The 22,399-nt window shown below is 35.9% G+C and overlaps 1 protein-coding gene and 1 long non-coding RNA gene across 2 annotated transcripts in view; one reads left to right on the forward strand and one right to left on the reverse strand.

The window, feature by feature from the left end:
* Window positions 1-19,165, forward strand: part of LOC145694968 (uncharacterized) — a 31,252-nt gene extending 12,087 nt beyond the window's left edge. Inside the window, exons 2-3 of the long non-coding RNA XR_014133083.1 lie at window positions 7,369-7,486; window positions 18,898-19,165. This is a non-coding gene — a long non-coding RNA (uncharacterized LOC145694968). The remainder of the gene's footprint in view (window positions 1-7,368; window positions 7,487-18,897) is intronic.
* LOC145694966 (connectin-like) overlaps window positions 1-22,399 on the reverse strand; it is a 511,959-nt gene that overhangs the window by 304,906 nt on the left and 184,654 nt on the right. The window lies entirely within an intron of this gene.

The raw sequence follows: 22,399 nt of genomic DNA on the forward strand, positions 1-22,399 counted from the left end.
CAGATCCATGCTAATTTCTTTTCCCGCTCGCTAGGCTTGCGGTATCGCTAGAGTTAAGTCTTCTTCCACCAGCTTGGGCTCGTGCCTGCAAACACCAGACTTTCGTGGCACCGCCGGGCGTGGATAAATAAACTGATTGATGTGATGAATAAACAAATAAATTCAAACATCATTCACACAGAAGACCTTCAAATTCGGAACTTTGATAGTGTAACCTTGAACAGGTTTACTATTTGTATATGATTTTTCTTCTTTTACTCTATTAGTGTTTTTACAGGGACTGTTGACCATTTGGCTCGTATTCGGCATTTATGTGTTACACTGAAGTATATAGGCATTTAACTGTTAATAATGAATGTAATTAAACTAATTATTGTAACAGCAACATGTTACAGCATACTCCTCGGTGTTTCGATAAGCCTATGAGGCTGTGGAAGACAGCAAAGAAAAGTTATGCGCTGAAATTATTCGTAACATAGGGCCCTTTGAAATAGTCGGCTGCAGGGTCCCAAAAACCTTAATCCGCTCTGAGTGCTATGCGCAGAGACGTACGCAAGAATTTATTTCGGGAGGGGGCCAAAGCATTTCGGGGGGGGGTGTCCAAACACAATTTCAGGCTAAATTATACTAAACTTTGTATCTAAAATTAGACTAAATTGACAAAAAAGTCCGGATTTCGAGGGGGGTTCCGGACCTCAAGGACCCACCCCGTGCGTACGTCCTTGGCTATGCGCACAAAATATCCACTTTTTTTTTTTTTTTTTTTTTTTAGAAATAAAGGGAACTGCGGTGGCTCAGTGGTAGAGAGTTCACCTCTGGTGCGTGGGGTCCCTGGTTCGATCCCAGCTCGCGCCAAGTGAGCTTTGTGATGAACAGACACCGTCTGCGTGGGTTTTCTCGGGGTTCTCCTGTTCCCTCCCGCTTTCTTCATTGCACAGTTTCATTCATTTCTCATCATCACCGTCTCCCTTAGCTTTGGCGCATAATCCTGGGACGTTAAACTAAATATATCATTTTATTTCATTTCATTTCTTTAGAAATAAAGCTTGACTTTTTGTGCCTTTCTTTCAATATGTCTGATTTACAATTGGTAGAGAACATAGATGAAAAAAATCTAAAATAATGGTTGCCAAATGTTTGTTGATATTCAACTTTTGGTGAAAAGAACTTAAGAGATGCAGAAAGAAGATATTGAAGTTATGACTTTATATAACACTATATTTATAAATGAAGGACGGAACATACTTCGGATACAAGCAACTTTAAGGACGAATGAATGAAATTACTCTTCATTACGAAATTCATTCTCAAGCAAACTCATAATTTCAGGGAAGCTCAGGCCCCATGGGCATGGGCGTGATCTGTACGATCATTGACTGTTTGCATCCAACAAGTAGTGGCGTAACTAGGATTTTTAAAAAGGGGACTGAAAAACCATTTTGGGGCCAAGGTACCCAACACTCCAAAATTCCATTGTTTCGGTATTTTAGGTTTATCTTTAATCAAGAACATAACACAATTTTCGAGCATTTGGGGCAAAAGAATTGTGGTTACTATTTCAGTCTTGCACATTTTTAGCAACATAGTCATGTTTGTTTTATTCTTTATTAAATTAAAGCTATTGTTTCTCAAAATAACTCGACAAGATTCGAGACGAGACAGGGTTCTTCCAACAGAAAAAGATACATTTTTCGAGGTATCACTTTACACAACATATTTTCGAGGCGAGACAACCTCTAATCTTGTCTCGTGCGCATCCCTATTTGCACGTAATAATATTAGAATACAGTAAAAAAAGAAAATATTAATTACCTTATAAATTAATCAAACCTTAAAAGTCACCTATTTAAAATTTGCCCTGTGAAATAGTTCATATTTTAAGGGGGCTATTCATATAGTAACAGAATATTAATAATCAACGATCAATTACTCTGTAAAGATGCTGAATTTTAAGGTGTGTGTGCACCTTCTGTTGCATTTGGGTGCAAATTCGGTAGATTTTCTTAGTATCCTCTTTTCTAAAAGTATGTAACATAGTGAAATTTAGCTGGGCTTGTAAGAAATTGGGGAGGCTTGAACACCCCAAAATAGACCTAGTAACGCCACTGCCAACAAGCCACCAGTCACGAAAGACAAAGGGAAATATTTAATTTAATAATAATAAAAAAGTTGAACTGTGTAAATTTAGGACTATAATTGTATATGTAAATCATTATAAATACAATTATGTTTTATATTTAATTGAGTTTTTCTCCCTATCGCGGAACTTATGTGCGGTACGGAATCGAACCCGGATAACCCAAAGATCTCTGCTTCAGATAATCGCTGGGTAGAAATGTTCTCCTTCAAATAAAATGAAATGAAATATTCAGTTTAACGTCCCATGATTATGCTCCGAAGCTAAGAGAGACGATGATGATGAGAAATGAATCAAATGGAGGAATGAAGAAAGTGGGAGGGAACGGAAGAACCCCGAGAAAACCACCGCATACGGTGTTTGTCCACTACAAAGTTCACTTGGCGCTCCTTCAAATAAAGTACAGCTACAAATAAAACATTTTCTACGCTAGAAGAAAGAATCTCCTTTACATTGTTCCGTCCATTAAATGTACATATTAACAATTACTCTACTGAAACCATCCCTGCAACTAGTGATGTGAAGTGGAAAATTTTCCGCTTAAAACTTCCCATTTCTGAAAATTTTCCATTCTAAACAAATATTTACTATCAGGTATTAACTCCACATTAAGCCATGATATTGATTGAATATATGAATAGAAATATGACATTACAGCAAATTATAATCTTCCAACTTTCTAGGTACTGTAATGGGAAAATATATAAATATTACTGAGTACCTGGTAATAAAACTAGTATTTGATAACACAAGAATTATATGATAGAACAAGCGAGTATCGTTCTACAGTATGAAACTACGGTAAACTTCCAAACTAGTAGAACTGGAAATAGTAGTATCCTGAAGTAGTTGATTTCTACCACTTACGGTTTAAATATTAGGTTGTCGAAGGAGATGGGACCTATTATTGAAACGACGAATCGTTTCCCGAAAACCGTTTCTCAATAGCTCTTACCGTTTTTGAGTTATGACCATGGTTCAACATAGCTTCTGGCTTAACTCGAAGATTGGTGAAAGAGATGGAACCTATTCTTGGGATGCTGAATCGATTCCCGAAAACCGCTTGTCGATAGCACTTACCGTTTTAGGTCTAGGAATATCAATATTGAAACTAGAAGTAGTAGTGAATTTATACCACTTCCGATTTTAGTGGAAATACAGGAGTACAGGTGGTTTGTCCCCTTAAGAATTAAATCGATTTCTGAAAACTCTTTATCGCTAGCTATGTTTTATATTCGTTTATGAGTTATGAATATGTTTGTTGAAACCAGATATGGTCGACTTCTACCACTTCCCGTTTAAGTAAGATTGTTGAAAGAGATGGAACCTATTCTGGCAATGCAGAATTGATTCCCGAAAACCGTTTGTCGATAGCTCTTACCCTTTTAAGTTTATGAAAATAAATATTGAAACCTGAAGTAGTAGCGGATCCTACCACTTCCAGTTTTAGTAGAAATGCAGGGGTTAAGGTGGTTCCTTTCATATCCACCTATTTCCGAAAACCGTTTGCCGATCGCTATTACCGTTTTTTACTCGTGGTCTTTAATTTGAAACCGGAAACTTCCGATTTCTACCACTTCTGGTTTAACAGATTGACTGCCAAGGTGATTTGAGGGTACCTGTTAAGTAGGAGGTTGTTGAAGGAGATGCAACCTATTATTGGGATGCTGGATCGATTCCCGAAAACCGCTTGTCAATAGCTCTTACCGATTTTGATGTGATACCTGTTGACAGACAGACACACAGACGAACACAGCCGTTCTATAAGACTTCCATTTCATATGCATAACGTAGTTTGGAAGTCTAAAAATAGGTATATAGCCAAAAGCAGGAAATATCTTTTTATTTGATAATTAAATATAAAGTTATTTATTGCGGCTTGCAGCTTTGTACTTTTCTTTGTATTTTTCTCTTAGAAGAATAAATAAAGCTTTTTCTTAGTTACAATTTCAGAATGAATGAATATATGAATATTTATTAGTTTCTCTTCTGAACGAATATATGAAAAAAATAAACATCATTTCCTGAGAACTTCTAGTATTTTTAATGAGTTACTTTCGTTAAAATTTGAAATTTTCGGTAGCCAAAAACTTGCAGTAGATATTTTTATATATTTCGTAATTATTGTTTCTATAAAGTGAAAATATATAAATATAAAAAAGTAATAAGGCTATGAGAAACATCTTGTCTTCGCGCATGAAAAGCGTATGAAACTGGTAGAATATTGATATGACGATTTTCTGTGAACGACGATAATTTCTAAGAAAAAAACTACATTACACTTTCTAACATATTTTCCAGAAATGAAGAATTGCAAGATAATTAATTTTATGTACCCTTACCCTCACCCTCACCTCCCTCACACTCACCCTCAACTGACACCCTCATCCTCCATCACACTCACCCTCCATTGACGCCCTCCACTCACCCTCCCTCACACTCACCCTCCATTGACGCCCTCCACTCACCCTCCCTCACACTCACCCTCCATTGACGCCCTCACACTCACTCTCCCTCACACTCACCCTCCATTGACGCCATCACACTCACCCTCCCTCACACTCACCCTCCATTGACGCCCTCCACTCACCCTCCCTCACACTCACCCTCCATTGACGCCATCACACTCACCCTCCCTCACACTCACCCTCAATTACTTTATCGCCCTCACCCTCCAACGCCCTCACCCTCAACTACTAAAATGAGGGTGAGGTGAGGGTGAGGGCGGCCCTCATGAGGGCAAAATGAGGGAGGATGACCATCTCTGCCCACCACCTACGGCTCTAGTAGGTAAACACAAACGGCAACTCGTTTGGAAAACAGGTCTCGCAAAGAAGTCCGCTCAGTTTCTCGATTTCTGTGAACAAAATATGTAACCACGGCTGAAATTCACCGACAACCGGTACAGGTTTACAGAGAGAGAGAGAGAGAGAGAGTAATATCTCGTCAGCATGTCACAAAATGGTGTCGAAAGTTTGCGACTGGTAGACAAAACGTCACTAACTAGGAGTGCAATGGCCGGCCCAGCACGGCATCAACAGATTTGAATATAGATCGAATGGAAAAGCAGATTCAGGACAGCAGGAGAATCAAGTTACGGCATCTGATTGCAGAATTGGCAATGTCGTTTGGAGGCACCTAGGAGAACGTCACTTCACTTCAGACGAGGAGGTGAAACACTTCGTGACAACGTGACTGAACACGTTTCACTGTAGGCTTTGTAACCTTATTTTCTGATCACCACTCGTAGTAGGAACTTCAGAGCCGCATTAGTACGAGGGCAGAGCGAGAAATTGGGGATCAAACTCGGACCGCCTATTTAAAAGGTAAGACACATTAACAACTACGCTGCCGCTACTCTCCAATTTAATAATTGCGTGACGCTATAATAAATAGATATCAGATATTATTCTCCACAGAAATACTATTTACAAAAATAACCCTGTAAGGCTTTGTATGTCTCATACAGAAAATCAAATAATGGAATTAATATATGTATGGCTGGTTATAATACCCATGAGCGGAAGATGCACTTCTGGAATCTAAAGCACTATCATCCTTGGAATATCAGATATGTTAAACACTGTATAAGCATGGGGAATCTGGAATTTTGATTTCTTTTACATACGTATGAATGAAATATGTAAATTAAGAAAATTTCCTTTGAATAATATCCACTTTTTGTATGTATTTTTTGAATAACATTTTTATATTATTATACTTCCCCTGTTACTTTATAATTTGGTCATACACTCTATTTTGTTTTGAATGTCTGAACATGTTGCATTCCCAATGTATTATTATAATTTTGTAATTCTTCTCATTCCTTTTAATAAAGTATTTAAGAAAACTAAGGTTCACATGCTCATGATTAGCCTCATTCAGCACATTTTTAAGTATTTTATAAAGAAAACAGTTCGTTTTTGCTCTAACGTTTCTAACAGTTGAAAATTGACAGAGAGGAGATAGAAGAAAGTATAACAATTTGGAAATCAACACAGAGGGTATAGAAGAGTGCTTCTCAACCTTGTTTATTTGGTGTCCCCTTCATAAACCTCGCATTTTTCACGCCCTCTCCCCGTGGTTTTTGACTAACTCCTTCTGCAACTTCAGAAATAGCTTTAAATTCTCAAATCTTCAATAATAATAATAATAATAATAATAATAATAATAATAATAATAATAATAATAATAATAATAATAATAATAATAATAATAATAATGATAATAATAATAATAATAATAATATCCTATTCTGACGAATTTATATTTGTTTCCAGCAAGCCTTCTACGTACCATTGTAGTGCATTATTATTATTATTATTATTATTATTATTATTATTATTATTATTATTATTATTATTATTATTATTATTATTATTATTATTATTATTAAATTTGGTCTCTATAAAACCACAGTTCTTACTCAATAATTATTTTGTGTGTGTACGATATTTAATTTAACGCTTCTTTGTTACAACATGCATAATATTTGTTAGTTAAATAACCATAAGAAAAAATCGTAATTTAGAATACATTCTTGGCTCCATGTAAATCAGTTATGAATTGTTTAAATGTTGCTTTTAATTTTTTTTCGTATTTTCAGACGCACTGACAACCCTTTCGACAGTTAAAAAAAAAGAAAAAGAAATGTAGTTGGTAACAAACAGCTTTAAAAACATAAGAGTTGTGGGTGATGTCGCAAAAGAGCAGAGCAGTATTTAGTATTTATTTTTGACACTGTTGGTAGCAATTAATGTATGAAAGGACTATATTACTCAGTTTGAAGCTGACTAGTGATCGATTGATAATAGACTCCTTCTTTCTTGTTTCAACAATGTCGCTATTGTGCTTCTGAATAATAAACATAACGTAGACTGTCTACATCTGCAGTATTGGAACCATTCACAAGCTATTGTTCGTTTCATTAACTTTGACACTTGTGAAGGCAAAGCAATGTCAGTCATCACACTGACAATGAGTTTTTTTTTCTTTGCCCTTACTTGATAAGTTTTAGAACTCCATCTTATACACTGAAATAGCACGTTGTACTCATTTTTGTTAACTTTAAAAAAGAAATTATGTTTTCATAACTATTTCATTTTAATAAAGTAGAAATCGATTAGGAATGAGAAAGACAAAATATCAAATTTTTGAAGTTTACTAAACTTTAAATGCTTTTGACAAGTTGTGTTTTTTATTCATAAATTCACATTTCATTTTTTTTGTAGCTTCTGGCCCCGAGGGGGTGACTTCCAGGTTCGGAACCACGGATATAGAAGAAAGCAGAACAATTCGAAAATCGGCAGAGAGGTTATGGAAGAAAATATAACAGTTCCAAAATCGACGGTGAGGGCATAGAATAAGTTTGAAAAAGTTACATGCATTCGCTTATTACCTATAATGTTAAGCAAGGGCGCCCATCAGGGGGGCAAGGTGGGGCGCTTGCCCCCCTAGAGGAAATCGTACTTCGGAATATCGAAAACCCAATTGAATTTTTACATTAGCTACAGCAAAATTTGAACCTATATTTGAAATGTCGCGTATACTTGCCCCCCGTTGGAAACCACAATATGGGCGCCCTTGATGTTAAGTGCTTGTTTTAAATCTTATTGACACTTGCTTGAAGATTTTTTTTCTTTTTCAAATTTACGGCTTCCATTTAAAAAAAAAATGTGCGTTTAAACTCTCTATGCTAAAACTATTCACAAGACTGTTACATTTCTCTTATTGAAACGTTAAACAATGTTTAAGTTATACTTTAACGTCTCTTTTCAGCACCAAGCTTATACGAGACTTGAATATTCAGGATAAATTGAGATCCGTATCTCTTGAGTCACACTGATAATTGAACCCAAGCCTTTTTCCCCGGTGGCTAGTTAAAAAATATTACCGAAAGTCACCTTACGAATTTAGCAGTCTCCATATGGACCCACACTGCGTATCAACATTATCTGACAATTTTTTTCCGGAACAACATTTCGGTCTCACTAAACCACTGTTCCTCACAAAAGGCGGGTCTTTTTTACATTTAGCCATGAAAAAGATCAAGACCTTATTTTTTTTTCGTTTCGGTGTACACAGATAAGAATAATTTTGGGTGTTTTTCTAGCATTATGGTTAATTTTTAATAAGAGATAGAGAATTTCAGTTAGCAAATCATTAGTGGGTTTATACAGGAATATTGTCTAAGCTAGCCAATTCTAGTAGCGAGGGGCTATCTTCTGACTTAGCCCCACGCACTTCTTTATATGCTTGTCTTGGAAACACGTAGTGTTGAAAATTTGATGCGTGTATCAAAGCTATTTGAATTCTCGTTATGTTGTTATTGTTGTTTAGACTCAGTTATTTTTTCGTTATCTGCTCCTCGGCAATACCTGCTACGTAAAATTATTTATGCCACCTATCAGCTTTATTTATTTATTATTTCAATGCAATTGAATAGCTGAAGATGGGACAGTATGTCTTCAAATCCTGGTAACAGCTGAACGTTTGCAATAATATGACTTCATTAGGAGCCAGTTACCAGAAGGATGCTGTCTGCTGTACATTCTATATGATGATCGTTTTATTCGTATGTTAGTATACAATTAACTTTAAAAATATGTATCTCTAGGACCAGTGTTGTCCACAATATCTTGGCTAAGTTCCTGCAACTAATTTAAAAAGTCTCTACGAAAAGTCCCTACGGCAAATACATAATTATGCATTACAAATGTCATTATACGTTGTTTTGCTACACAAACTTACGTAATATACAGTTTCACTCACCAAAAATACTTTGTGTATACTAATGTTGTTTGCCGGATGCACAGATATATCGACAGATGAGACGTGATGAATCAACCTATAGATCTACAATAAATATCAGCGTATAATGACAGGTAATTAATCATGACAGATGAGATGTGATTACATCGACCGACAAGGGCGCCGATCCTGGGGGAGCCGAGGGGCCCGGCCCCTCCCAAAGCTCATATGGGCTGCCCGAATTGTATTTATGAATATACAATATTTGGTATAATTTGAATGCAATTTGTCTTAAAATCCTCATATATGCATTTTTCATCTGAATGGGTTCCCCAAATTTACAGAGAAATCGGCGCCCTTGTTGACCAATAGAGATTTCATCAAAGCTCCAAAAGAAATTGCATACTTTTGAAGCTAATTTCTCATTCATTATTTTCAAGATAATCGTCAGAAAATAATTTTATAGTTCTAAAAGAATATGTAGTTCGTGGCTATAAGTAAAACAGACACCTAAAACACTCTATTTATACTCGAATAAAATGAAAATTTTAGCAACATACACTCTCATCATTTTTTTTCAGTATATCTATATAGGCCTATCTATATCTATATATCTATATCTATATCTATATCTATATCTATATCTATATCTATATCTATATCTATATCTATATATATATATATATATATATATATATATATATATATATATATATTGATTATATCCTGGATCCGCCCCTATATATATTCCTAGCAAGATGACATTACACACTAATATTAATGAGAAATAGTTTAACCTATAACTACAATCCTTAGCACTTAAATTTTAATTTTAAGTAGCATTCAATTAATTAATGTCCTTAGAATTTGCACCAATAAGTTTAAAAAGTTTGGAAATAGGAAGTGCATTATAAAAAAAAAGGAAATAAGAAGAAGAAGAAGAAAGGTAAAGAAATAATTAAAACTGCCTGTCAAAAAGGAAAAAAATAAAGGATTTCATTCTAAATGTCATTTTTGGAAAATTGTAGAAAAGGCAATGGAAGATTTACTCACACAAAAATATCTTGTTGTCGTTTCAACAATTATTATAAAAGCTTGCTAAAAAAAAAAAAAAAAAAAAAAAAAAAAAAAAAAAAAAAAAAAAAGAGAGAGAGAGAGAAGTGAAATTCAAGCTTCGGATGATAGGTGAATGGGTGGTATATCAACACTGAAGTTGTGAAAAGGGCACATGACAGAATACTTTGTGTGCATTTTTCTTCTCTCTGTTCCTCAGAAAATACCAGAAGCTGACCCTAAAGGCTTTAATTGGACGGCAGCCAAAAACAGTAAAAGTGACTAACCTTCCCTGTATTTTCTACAGGCCAGTAACCTTGAAGTGGACCAAACCAAGCATATCTTTTGATACCATTCATTTCTCTACTTTTTTCCCCTCCTAGTTTTTGTTAAAAAGAAACATTCTCACATCACAGATGGCGCCGTCAACAGCAGTCCATCTAGTTTACATTTCTTTTTGTTGTTTCTTTTTTTGTGCCATATGAGCAAATAGTTTATCTTCAAGATCTTTTTTCGTTGAGCAACGTCAAGCTACGCCCACCTGGGAACAAATGATTCTCTTGTTGAGACCATCACAAAGTCTCCCATGCTAAATTTTATATAAAGCCAGAATGACCAAGAATGCGGTAATTAATGAATGTAAAGCTAATGTTTATTGTGAGTATCATTGTTTCAGTACGTGTGTTGTTCGGTACATAAATGTCCATAAGCAGGAGTGTAATACAGCGTCATGTTCGATTCCCGGTGGAGACATTCGGTCGAAAAGGTGTAATAGGCCAGCCATCCTGAAGGCTTTTTCTGAGATTTCCTTATTCACACCAGATAGCTGCCGGAATGGCACCTAACATAAATGTCCCAGGTCGCTTCTATTCCCTTTCCTGGATAGTGTGCTAGTCAAGGGGCACTTTTCCCCCATACTGCTTACCTTAAGGGCGTAGATGCCGGTCGTGCCCGGAAATCTGTATAAATAAATTAATAATGAAGGGTGTGTTAGAGTATATAACATATATTTACCTAATATTTTTATAGTTTAGCATATACTCACTACAAATCAGGAGTGCAGCGGAGAGCAGATCCGTATTTATCATTTATGCCACCCGGGCAATTAAAAGGTTGACCTCCCCTTGATATCAATAAATACCGGTGGAGAAGACTTGAAGCAGTGAAGTGAATAATCAAAATGTAAGAGGAAATGGGAAAAAATATAATCTATACAATAAATAAAGTAATTTATAGATTTTTATATATATACTAAGAAAATATATTGCCTCGGATAATATCTGGTACGAGAAAACTTGCCACGCGGAGGGTATATAAGGGTATGCTATGTTTTTGGAAACGATTAAACAAATATCTACCGAAAATTATAGCAATATATTGTAACCAACCCACACTTTCATGATTTTTACCTGAGTGTAGAACATTTGTTTCTTCGTAACATTTCTCATTTTGAGAAACGCAGAAGCTAAAACATTCTGAAATCATTTTCTTTCTTTTTTTACTTTTTGCGATGAACAATGTACTTTTTATTGAAGAGGCTAGCCAGATGTGTTCGAGACGTTTAGTCGCCAGTGAACTGTAGGCAAGACACAAAAGATGCATGGAAACAACAATATTTTGTGAATTCCAAACCATAACTGGGTAGAAAGCCAAACGAATGATAACACATTCAGAATTCCCAATTTATTATTATTTTCTGAAATGTATATTGTGAACCTGAAACATATATCAACTCCTTACATTTTCCATTTTGGTCAGTTGGAAATACTTATACAAGATTTTGGATCGTGAGAAATACTTATTGGATACATCCTCAAGGAGGTAAAATCGCATAGCGACTTTAAGTATTGTTCGAAGGGCAACATATCTGCCTAAGGGCGATTACCATATATTGATATATGGATTTTCACGCCTCCTAATAATATCTTAAGGAGGCTACTACCAACACCAGAATTTTAAAGTTTTACTGATAACGCCCAAATCCAACGCTGAGAAACTTTGTATTTCTCAGGGACAGTGTATCCGTGTACTTCGTTGATACAGCAACCTCGTTAGGTCATTGTTCATATAGACCTATTGAATATAGCGCAGTGGTGTTCAACATTTATATTTTATACAGATAATATAGTGGAAACACGCTAAAATGGCAGTTAATGGTTTTCCATTGCGGGAGAAGTTAAACCATTTCTTGCATTGTTCGCCGGCTGTGAGATCGCTATCTAGTTGTTAAAGACAATTGTGGTAGTCCTGCCAACCATCTTCAAGGCGTTTGGAGGACTAGTAGAATCATCATAACAAGGAGTGGAATTCATCGCAGTCTTGAATAATCACCAATCCCCTACGCCAGTGACCCCCTTAATTATACTCTCCCACTTGTGAAGTAAGTGTAAGTGTATTTAGGTGAATCGAAGTGTGAGAATAGTTGTAATAGAGCATCATAATAGTGATCAAAGTTTAAGTGTTGCAGCTTTTTCTAATCTTAATATAGCGGGTAATGCGTGCAAATGTCATGTCTTATATCTTCTTATATCGTTTTTCTGGAAATATACAGTAAGTATATTTAGTATCCAGGTAACGTATCCGAGTTTCTTTCATATGACTCCTGATAATTCTTGCATTTTCTACAATGGATTGGAGAGAACATGTCCCCCTCATCCCTACCGGGATTTGCGCCAGTGCCTGACACCAAGATAAGATCGAAAAATATAGACCAACTTGGGTTCACAAATGCTTCCTTTCGGAGTTATAGGCTGCCGATATGGGACCTACCGTAGTCAGGTCAAGATTTTATTTAGTGTGTGCTATCCAAAAATATATGTTGCAAAATCTTAAGGTACTCACGTAATAAATTTTGTAGGGGCAATTTGGCTACTGACATATAATTTGAAGTATTCATCAACTATCTCTAGAAAAATTGTTGCGTAAATACCGCAGGATTCTGAAACATGGATATTTGGATAGAGCACATACTAGTTCCTAAATAAAGTCTTGACCCGACTACGGTAGGTCCCATAGTATTGCAGCTATGGACCTTTAAAGTTAATTTTTTCACGTTTTCGGCAACCTATAACTCTATACTTTTCGTCTTATCTTGGTGTCAGGAATCACCTCCCAAACGGTATCGGTGTTGTTTTGAAACACCCTATATATACATATTACTATTCTTGCTATGGAAATCCGTGTTAAAATCAGAAGTAATAGTAAATTTGAATCACTTCCAATCCGACTTTGGTAAAGTGTTGCAAATAGTTATAGTATGTTGTCTTGAGACATGACATCTTTTGCAAAAATAAGCAGCTTCTCGCTATCTGTTTTCGTTTTCGTTCAATAGTGATAAACATTAAAACCGGAAATGGCTCGCTTCAACCACTTCCGGTTTGAATAGAGGTTAACGGAGAGGGTGGAGCCTATTCTTGGAACACTGAATCGATTGTAAAAACATTCTTGATAATATATCTTACCGTTTATACTCTGATACCTGTCGGTAGATAGGCGGACGGACGGACAAACCCGTTCTATAGCACTTCCGACATTTATGCGTACTATAAATTGAAAGTCCAATGAAAACAGATAAAACAAGAAATAAACGGTTATTTTTCGTTTCCGAACGTGGCATGGGTCGAAAGCGGCACCGTTTTCACGTGATAAACGTTGAAAAACGGGTAAACCAGATAGCAGTATCTTTCCGAGTTTATACGATATTCGATATTATTTCACCGCCTTCACCGTTTTCCACCTCCTCTCAAGTAAAAACGATGCCGCTTTAGACCGTGTTCGTTAGACACTTTTTGGGGCTTAATTTCATATCTGCTATCATTTCCTCTAGTTTGTCAGTATACTATCTTACCACCCTGTTTATTTCATAAATATAGTACAGCAATGTCAGTACAGCTTGTCAGAAAAATAAAGACACAAATATGTTTGTACGATAAGGGAAACATGTATACGAAAGTAGTCAACAACTTCTATCAGTAACTTTGATCTATACGACGAGGATTGGAGTGATTCATCAATGCTGCGCTGAGTCTTGTGAAAGGAGCATGCGTTATAAAAGCATCGGCAATACCGAATTCCGCCAGGTGTGAAGTGTGCAGCGTGAAGAGGTTTCTTTGAAGGTACAAGGAAGTGTCCATCGGAGATCCATCGACAAATAGTGTCTATATACGGGAACATACTGAATTAGTAAAATGTGGCGAAGTGGTGCCATTCCTTTGCAGAACGTTGATGTAATATGCACGATGAAAAGAGAAGTGATAGATTGTCGCCGTTCGCAATTGCATTGAAACAGGAGTGCGTGAGAACAGAAAGGCGGTAATTAGAGAATTGTGTGTGATCCTTCCTAACATTTGAAGAAACATTTATTCATGAAGTTGTGATCGGCTTAGAATACAACAAATTGTGTGCTCACTTGATCCCATTACAGTTAACTGACGAACATAAACCAACAAAAAGCATGCTCACTGAATTTTCTTACGTACTGCGCAGAAGAGGGAGATGTATTTGGTGGTGAAACTTGGGTGTTCCACCACACGCCTGTATATAGGGTAGTCAATGCAGTGATGCCATAGCCGTTGTCCAGAAGCCAAAAAAATTTGAAATCTAATTTTCAACCGGTAAGATTATGGCAGCAGTTTTCTGGAATCGCAATGGCATCCTAGTGTTCAAATTCAAGTCTCCTCGAAAAACGATTAATGCTGAAATATACTGCGAGACTGGAAAAGACTTGCAATTTGCAATTTAAAACGAACAGGGGGTTGGGTGGCATGTTGTTACGTAGAATTCGCTTTACTCATGATAACGCCCGGCCCTATTCAATAAATATCACCAAGAAGATGCTTAAACAATTTTAATAGGACATTCTTGAGCATCCACCATACATCCCCGACCTCGCACCCAGAGATTATAATCTGTTCTTGTACTTTAAGAAACATTTTTGTGATAAACACTGACGACAACGATGAGGGCAGGGAATAAGTCACTATGTGGTTCTAGATTCCTGCGCTGGATTTTTGTTTCCGGAATACAAAAACTTGTACCTCATTTGAGCAAATGTTTGGACAATAGAGGTACTTATATGAATAAATAGCCTCATCATGCGCATAGCTTTCTTTGAGCCCAATACATTCTTTGTATATCTTATTTTTCGTTTGTATCTCTACTTTCCTGACAAACATCGGACTAATGAAAAACATATTACGTACTTGTATCGGTAAACGTAATATTTCATTGCTTATTTAAGTCGGTGAAAAATATTGCTGCCTCCTCAAATGAAACGTGAAATGACGTTCTTGAATGCATAAAATAAAAACTAACGTAAAAAGATCTTACGTTATTTCACGAGAGTGAACGACTTCAGCTTCAACTTCTCGGAAGGGAGAGAGGCAAATAAAGGGTAGATGATGTTTCTTTTTTTCTTTTTGAGAACAGCTATTGTTTTGAATACCAAAATTTTACATTACTCCACCTTCCTTGTGACACAACATGTCTGAGGGCAGATGATGCCACCAGGGCACCCGCCCCGTGCCCTCTCTAATATTGTCACCGTTTCCTCCCACGATGTAAAAAGCCAGATTGAAAAGTAAACAAAAGACCAAAATAAACAATGAAAAGTAAACATAAAAGAGTAAACAAAAGAATGTTCTTTTCTCCATTGTTGACTCTGAATTTTAAACCTTCTATATCATAGCTAAAAGCTACATGCAACATATTTTTCGTTCTACTACTATAAGAACGAGGAAGTTGTCAGTGGTTTATCTTCCTTTCAGAAATGAAAATGTTAGTTTTTTTTTAAAAAAAAAAAAGCTTTCTTTTATTAAACCTAGGTCTACTACAGTGAAAATATAATAATTCCAAATTTATCTATGTTGCTCATCCCCCAAAATTTCTAGTAGAATGTATATTTTGTTGATTCATTCTAAATTACAGTTCAACGTAATTTTTCTCTTATCACAAAATTATATACGTAGGTATGTCACTCTGATGACAGTTTGTTTTGGGAAATTAAAAAAAATCTGTCGTGAAAAACAGGAAAAAAATGTTTAGACAATATTATTTCCTCCTGTCAATGTCGAAGTTAAAAGGGTATCCTATATTTTGCGGATATTTCACGAACGGAATTCCTGTAACTTTGATACTATTTGCTCACATTTAATTTCCTAAACCTTATGGAATCAAATGGTGATTAGATTTAATGTTGGGGCCTACTGTAGAAATCTATTCCTAATATTTTGCTAGTTTACTGTCATTAATTTACTAAAAAAAAGGAAGTACAATATCTAGTACTTGTTCCCATTTATTGGTCTGCAATCTGGAACAGATAACTAATGGGATTTAACCCTTCGATTCATGCATTCAACGATTACACTTATAATTTCACAGTTTCTTTCCTTTGAGGGAAGAAGAGGAATGTCAAAATATATCTAATGTTTACATACGTAACGCACCAAATTTTATAGCTACACTTTAGGCAAATACAGCAAGAGGCTGTGTCCAACATCTGGAATTATGGACGCCGAAGCTGGGGTCACAAGTCTCTATGAAGTTTGCTTGGGCATATGTGTTTGTATTAAATCCTCATTGATGTATTGTTAGATTATATCTGACTAACCTTTAAAAAAAAAAAAAAACACTTCAGAGAAAAGAAGCTTATTGAAATTCGGATGCGACAGAATTTCTGTATATAATAATATGGCATAGTTCTTTCCAGTTTTATGAAAATTATTTATTTTCTACATTTCGAAATTCGTCTAGATTTCTGATGTCTATGTTCAGCTTTACTTCTTCTCACTAGGGTAATATTAGAGTACAATAATTAAAAGAAAATAATTTCCTTCAATTTGAAAACTGTTTTAAAACATGGCACCTGCTTTTCAATAGCTCTCTACATTACCCACTCGACTAACTTGTAGGGTTTTGTAGAATCTGCATCTACCCATAAAACATGACTTACCTATTACTCTGTAAGAATGTACCTAAACTGTCTATCTTTGAACTCGGCTGTAGTGAAGCAACATTATTCTTCTGTATCCACCATTTCGTTCGTACTCATCATCATTACCCCTTAGCCTCGAAGCATAAACGTTGGACGTTAGAAGACAAATACGATTGTAATACTCGAAGCTTCTTTTCCTATTGGAGATTTTGTAGGAAAACTATAAGAAGTGATTATCATATTCACGTTGGAAAGTAAATTAAGATAACGCGGTACAAGTCTTTGTTGGTCAATTTCCAATAGGAAGGTAAATGTAGTTAGTTATCTGTACACTAACTGAAGGAAGTAAGAATTTGAATTCTTCCTTATGTAGAAGGGGTGTGAGACAAAATGGATATTTCGGATATTTCCTTGAACTACCAATCATATTTGTGTCCAGCAACAACCTGAAATACGGCAACGTTGCTTTGAAGGCAGCTTCCAACAGAAAACGAATGTTGTGGCCGTTCGTTAAATATGGGATGCACAGAACGAAAGGAGAACTCTTCCCCTGTTCTCTGAAGAACACGTTTCTGGAGAGAACAATACTAGGGTGTTGGCTTGCTAGTTGGTGTTTAACATTCTTTTCAACACTGTGGCTATGTGAGATTCTGACTCCATCCTAGTGACTTCAAACTTCAATTCACTCCCACCGGGTAAAGAATCCGGGATCACGAGAACCAAAGGTACACATGCTGGCCACTAGACCAACTGATGGGGTATTAGCATGTTGTTGTCAGTTGATTTTGGTCTCGCGTTTAGTACTACTACTACTACTACCACCACCACCACTACCATGACCACCACTATCACTACTATTACCACTACTGCGGGCCGCGGTGGCTCAGTGGTAGAGCGATCACCTCTAGTGCATGGAGTCCTGGATTCGATCCCAGTGGAGGTTTTCTTGGAGTTCTCCCGTTTCCTCCCACTTTCTTCATTCTACCTTCTCATCATCACCATCTCCTTTAGCCTAGCCGCATAACCGTGGGACATAAAGCTTAAATGTTTCATTTCAATACTACTACTACTATTATTACTACTACTACTACTAATAATAATAATAATAATAGTCCATTATTACTACTCATAAAATACGTGACATGCCAGTCATGGAACTCGATTATTAAGGTAATAAAACGCAACTAAATTGCATAAATATTTTCTTTAAAATAAAACTGTCACAAAAATTTTGTGACACATGTAATACTCTGTTCTATTTTTTAATGTAGGAAACATAACGACTTATTGATAAAGTGATCCCGTCTGTTGTGAGGGATCCTTCATTGATCGTTAGCAGTGTGAAGAGTTTTCAGTGAATCTAACGTATTCAAGGATATTGTCAGAGTTCTCTCCTTAATTCTTCCAATTTCTTTCCATTACACTAACATTTCCATAATCATTTACTTGTGTTAGTTATTTATATTTGTTAGAATAAAGGGCGTTATCATGTATGATGTTCAATAGTAGGTAGCAATGGCACAAATCAGGGGGCAAGGTGGGGCGCTCGCCCCTCCCCCCCTCCTTAGAGGAAATTGTGCTCCGGAAGATCGAAAACCCAATAGATTTTTTAGAATAGTTACCGCAAAATTTGAGGCATTTGAAATGTCGCTTATACTTGCCTCCCCCTTGGAAACTACAACGTGGGCGCCCTTGGCAGGTAGTATTCATTTCAAATATGATTTTCATCCTCAATATTGTTTTTTATTATATATAAAATTTTATTATTTTTATCTAATAAATCAATATAAAAGCCCAGGAAAATATCACAAATATAAAAAACACACCTTTCACTGACCTCACTTTCGATCCCATTGAAAATAAGTCATTCTTGAAAAAAAAATGTAGTAAAAATTTGTATGTTTCTAGTTAATATACATTTTCCCGTAAACGTCAATGCCATTTTTGGAAGATATTTTTTTATTTTCTAAATCAAACTGTACTCCATAAAAAATAAAAGAACATTTTTTATTACCTTTCCTTCTAGGTTTTAACAGCATGTGGGCAGCCACGAATCATTACAATGTAACACTGAACAGCATGTGATTACCACAAAAGAGGTTAACCGCTAACAGCAGCTGAGGGCGTCGAAATCACGATGAATAAGCACTAAAAAGATTTTAAAAAAAGCAATTGCCATATTTTAACGTATCTTTTCTGTGTCCGTTTTTTTAATACATAAACGAGAAACAGGCGTGTCTAGTGCATAAAAAGTAAATTATAAGTTATATATAGGATGCGGTGAGAAGTCACCCTTGTTTTCAAAATTTTATATTTTCTGTGTTATTTGAATATGTTTTTCAATAAAGTAATAACAAATTACTATAAACGTCCAGTGGAAATATGATTGATACACTTATACAAATCAATTTTGATTTACGTTATTATTATTATTATTATTATTATTATTATTATTATTATTATTATTATTATTATTATTATTATTATTATTATTATTATTATTATTATTATTATTATTATGCTTTCAAGGTATGGTATGAATAAATAAAAGCAATAGTATGTCGTCCGTGTGTTCACAAGCAGTAGGACAAAACTGTGGTAAGGGTACTAGGAAAGTTTTGCAATACAGTTTTATTTTTTATTTTTATAAATTCCACCACATTGAACACACTTCTCCATCCTCCAAAACTAATTGTTAAATCAGGTCTCTGTCAAACTTTACTATGAAGTCACATTCGTTGCCCAAGCCCTTAGAAGACCCTCATCACAGAAAAGAGGCATCCCTTTCAGCTTCATTTTCCCATATGGGAAGAGTGCAAAGTCGCAGGAAACAAGGTTTGGACTATACGGAGGGTGTTCAAGAAGTTTCAGTCTCGTAGTAATCAAATATTCTGTGCAGGTTTTCGCGCGGTGAGCTGGAGCATTGTCATGATGGAGGAACCAAATGTTCATTCTTGAATTTGGCCGTAGGTTTTATAGATTTGATGACTTGGTAGGCATCGTTCAGTGTACAACTTAGCTATGACTGTCTTTTGTGTGTTCAAAACGACACGCTCCACAATTCCACTCGACTTGAAAAATACATTCATTTTCTTCTTTAATAATCGGGATTTTCTGACAGTTACAGATGGATTCTCATCATCAAAGACCAAAACTTTGTTCTGAATTTTGGTCGGCACATCGTAATATACAACCAGGTTTCATCTCCTGTTACGGTGTTGTTCACATACCGAGATTGTCCCTTACAAACATTTGCAACATCACCCGGCACCATGTCACATATCGTCATTCATGCGCGCTGACTACGTGGGTGCTTCGGGGCCCCAGCACCCACACAAATAATCTTGTGGGTACGGCGCACCTACAAGATTTTTAGTTTGATAGAAACAAAATAAAATAAATATTTCTCACTTATCATTATCAAAAAATAATAAGCAATTAAAACATTGAGATGGAAGTTAAAATTTCTAACCTCTAAGACATAGAGGTCTAATTGTTTATTTCAAATATATTTGTGCAAAGGCAACCAAGCAACACACTTAAGTTAGTCACTTTGTAGTTTATGTTCACAATAAAATAACTGCACAGTTCTTTCTGAAATACCATTAAAATGATTTGCTTTCATGAAGTTCTTTTTTTTTTTTTCATTTTAATTTGTATGAATGTGGTATTTTCTTTTAGTAACGTGCTCATAATATCATTACCTCTTGTAATCATTGTGCATGATGTAAGTTGTTTAAAGTATACACTTAATGTTACGATTACATATGTTGAGAATATTCATTACAATACTTTATTCCTAATACTGAACCCGGATTTGAACCCGTTTCTCTTGCGTTTATGGCAGCCATGTTAACGATTGAGCTAGCGCAGCCCCGACTTATCCTTATAGTACCGGTATATTTTACGTTATCACAACACAGCTCTTTATGACATTGTTCATAGAAGATTTGAAATAGAAGGAAATCAATTAAAAATATCGAGATTCCCCGGAAAACATATAACATCTCGCCATTGATAGCACCTACATAAATTTTGGAAAGTCGGCGCTGTTGTCGACATCTGCTCTTCAGTCAGGCTATGCGACACTTAGAGACAATAAAGTTTCTTCACGTGCAAATGATCATGCAGAATCGAACGAATTGCTAGTGTATTTAGGCCTAAGGTATCCTCAATCTGCTGGTAGATTATTCGCCTGTCTTCGTCAAGCATTTTCTTAATAGCAGTAATGTTTCCCTTTGTAACTAACGTTCATGACTTTCACGCCCTCTCAGCATCCTCCGGAGTGAAAATCCCTCTTTTGGAATTCTTTGTACTACCTGAATATAGTCGAACGATAAGGATAAACATTATTCAGTGCAAGAGTCATTTCTTCTAAGTACTGGTGTACATTTAAACCACTACTATACCACAAAACTGTTCATATCTCATTTCGTGATTAAGATGCCATAGCAAGCACTTGAGACTATCACTCCTAATGAATAACTCAGCCCATCGACTTGGATCAACGGTTACTGTGCAAGTATGAACATGTACCAGCATGCGTTAAGAAGTAGACTCCTGCGACACATGGTTGCGTCGTATTGCAAAACTTTCCTAGTATGGTACCCTTTGTAAGAGATAGCGAACACTGATTTCTTGATAGAGATTCAGCGTCTGAAGAATAAATTTCATCATCTCTGTATTGAAACCGGAAGTGCTTGATTTTATTAAACACTTCCGGCTTTAACATTGGATTTCCATACGACATAAACAGTAAGAGATATAGGCAGGAGCGCGATCACGGGGGATCCAACCGGTCCGGACCCCCTAGCTCTACGTACATTATACACTTTCTCAATAAACTATACTTGTTTAACAAGGAAATGACTAATGTAAGCAGGAAAATTTGATCTTATGGGGCGTTTACACTTAGTCGATTTGCGTTCGATTCAGTTGAATTGACGTCACTTTCAACTTAATCGACCGTGTAAATGGGAATTCAACTTAATCGCTTGTTGATCGAAAGCGACTAATCGACTGGCAACTGAATTAAAAGACGTTCTATTTTCTGTGGTTGAAATAATTGAACACATCCATCGATCTGATTCGGCCTAGTTGCTTCGATTTAGTGGCAAATGCAGCGAGTCGATTTAGTCGTGCGACTAAATCGATTTAGTCGTGCGACTAAATCGACCAAGTGTAAACGCCCCATTACTGTTCTTCTGTATTCTTTCTCTTATAAAAACAATTTAGTTCTATCACTTTCAACTAGCTTAAAAAGTTCGTTACTGTATACTCTGTCTGTATGTGTGTGTGTGTCTGTTATTTGCAAATTTTTTCGATTTTGAGTCCTCCATTCGAAAGAGCATAAAAAAAACTATCTGAAAGAAGTGATGGAATTTTTCGCGTCTCTCTTATCGTTCCCGAGATATTGGCCAAAAAAGTTCCAATTTCGGGAGATTTAAGAATCATATCTCGGGAACCGTAAGTCATACAGAGATGTTATTTTGCGATTTTTTATTATTTTTTTTTTTTAATTTTGAGCC

Source organism: Thermobia domestica, chromosome 9, assembly GCF_964235325.1.
Source record: "Thermobia domestica chromosome 9, izTheDome1.hap1.1, whole genome shotgun sequence".
Classification (NCBI taxonomy): Eukaryota; Metazoa; Arthropoda; class Insecta; order Zygentoma; family Lepismatidae; genus Thermobia; species Thermobia domestica.